Genomic DNA, 2,500 nt, shown 5'->3' with positions numbered 1-2,500 from the left:
GAAAAGGCGCATCGATCACTCCCTCGGCCGCAAGAGGAGGCTGAAGGAGGCGCCGCGAGGGAGGCCGTTGTCGCGTAGGGGGGGAGAGGGGGGGGGGGGGGGCACTGGATTCGAATACACTCTCGATGTCTTCTGATGTCATTTTTTTTTATTTCTCTGATGCTGTTTCTTATTTATTGTATGTATCTAATGCTCTACCGCTCTATGTTCTTTGTTTTCCGCGCCCTCTTCCCCCCCCCCCTCTCTCTCTTTCTTTCTCTCTATACCTCTCTCTTTCTCAGTCTATATGTCTATCCCCTATTATATATGTCTCTCTCTCTCTTTATTCTAAATCTCTCTCTCTCTCTTTATCTATCAATCTATCTCACTCTCTGCCCGTCTGTTTGTCTGTCTCTCTCTTATTATCCATTGTGACAAATGTAGAAGAGGTATGCATGAGTATGAATATCGCATCTCTTGTCTTGTGAAGATATTCATTCTCATTCATACCTTTTCTTCTTTTTTCCCTCCCCCCTCTCTCTCACTATATATCTCTCTCTCCTTCCCTCCCTCTCTCTCTCTCTTTCTTTCCCTCCCCCCTCTTTCTCATTATCTCTCTCTCTCTCCTTCCCTCCCTCTCTCCCCCCTCTCTCTCTCTCTCTCTCTCTTTCTTTCCCTCCCCCCTCTCTTTCACTATCTCTCTCTCTCTCTCTCCTTCCCTCCCTCTGCCCCCCCCCTCTCTCTCTCTCTCTTTCTTTCCCTCCCCCCTCTCTCTCAACTATCTCTTTCTCTCTCTCCTTCCCTCCCTCTCTCTCTTTCTCTCTTTCTTTCCCATTACGGTTTCTTACGATTTCCTTCGCATTTGTTAGTGAAGAATCGACATTCATTTTCGAACGGCCCTATTATGAAGCATTCAAGTGATTCAGAACTTCCGTTCGAACAGGAAGTCGGATCGTGTGCGTGTCGGCGAAAGATACGTGCGTATTTTTTTTTTTTTTTCGTTATCGTTTTTCTTTTCTTTTCTTTTCTTTTCTCTTTTTGTTATTGATTCGATAAACTTTTTCCAAATAAAAGTCGGGGCTTGTTTGTAGAAGGCCTCTTTTTGTTTATATGCATATTTGCTCTCAGTTTTTTGCATTATTAGGGTTTATATTTCATATCGTATTCGTATATTTTGCATATATTAGCCTTTCTTTCACTTTAATTATCGACTTTTAATTATACATACAACATACACACACACACACACACACACACACACACACACACAGTCATATATATATGTGTGTGTGTGTGTGTGTGTGTGTGTGTGTGTGTGTGTGTGTGTGTGTGTGTGTGTGTGTGTGTGTGTGTAAGTGTGCATTCCACTCTCCAACAATTATTTTAGAGACAATTATGCCACATTGTTATTCCATATTAGTACTCTCCCTATTTGCTTTTGCCCTTAACTGTTACGTACTCTGCTCTGTCATTTCGCTGAAGCCGTGAACTGAATGCATATAAAGAGAAGATATGAAATATATAAAATGTTAATATCGTCATATCAAATACAGTAAACCGACAAAGTAACTTTTTTTTTTTTCAACTTCAAGCCATTAGCGGAAGAATTTGCCGTTATTCTCAGTAATTCCAAAATTAAACTTTCATTTCCTCCATACGCACACCCGCCCACACATTTAATAAGATCAGAGATACATTTTAACCCACAGACAAAATTATCTTAATATGTATTTCTATGCTTTACATTGCTTTTAGATAGTCTTCATCAACACTATAGTTTCAAACTACTACAAAATATTTCCTCCTCCTTCCCCCCTGGAATAATGCGAATAAATCACGAAATCACAAAAACACGACGTAAATTCCCGCCATACTTTGACAACGCGGATTTAAACCGTTATTTCAAAAACAGAAACATGACCTTGGGCTTGAGTGTCGCCCGACTTGGCAACCTTTGCTTGCTAACGTTTTAAAAGGGGCAAAAGAATCAACAAAGCACATGGTCATACTTGCAGAATATCAAATGTTGTTCAGTTGTTATCGTAGAATCATAAGAACAGAATAGGATAGATATGTCTATCTATAACTATACTATTGCATTTTTCCCTATACGCGCATATGTACGAATAGCACGTGCGTGTGTGTGTGTGTGTGTGTGTGTGTGTGTGTGTGTGTGTGTGTGTGTGTGTGTGTGTGTGTGTGTGAGTGTGTGTGTGTGTGTGTGTGTGTGTGTGCGTGCTTGTGTGTGTGTGTGTGTGTGTGTATGTGTGTATGTGTGAGTGTGTGTGTGTGTGTGTGTGTGTGTATGTGTGTATGTGTGTATGTGTGAGTGTGTGTGTGTGTGTGTGTGCGTGCTTGTGTGTGTGTGTGTGTGTGTGTATGTGTGTATGTGTGAGTGTGTGTGTGTGTGTGTGTATGTGTATATGTGTGAGTGTGTGTGTGTGTGTGTGTGTGTGTGTATGTGTGTATGTGTGTATGTGTGAGTGTGTGTGTGTGTGTGTGTGTGTGTGTGTGCGTGTGT

This window comes from Penaeus chinensis, chromosome 2, assembly GCF_019202785.1.
Source record: "Penaeus chinensis breed Huanghai No. 1 chromosome 2, ASM1920278v2, whole genome shotgun sequence".
Classification (NCBI taxonomy): domain Eukaryota; kingdom Metazoa; phylum Arthropoda; class Malacostraca; order Decapoda; family Penaeidae; genus Penaeus; species Penaeus chinensis.
The sequence above is the reverse complement of the archived record's forward strand: the minus strand, read 5'-3'. Positions refer to the sequence as shown.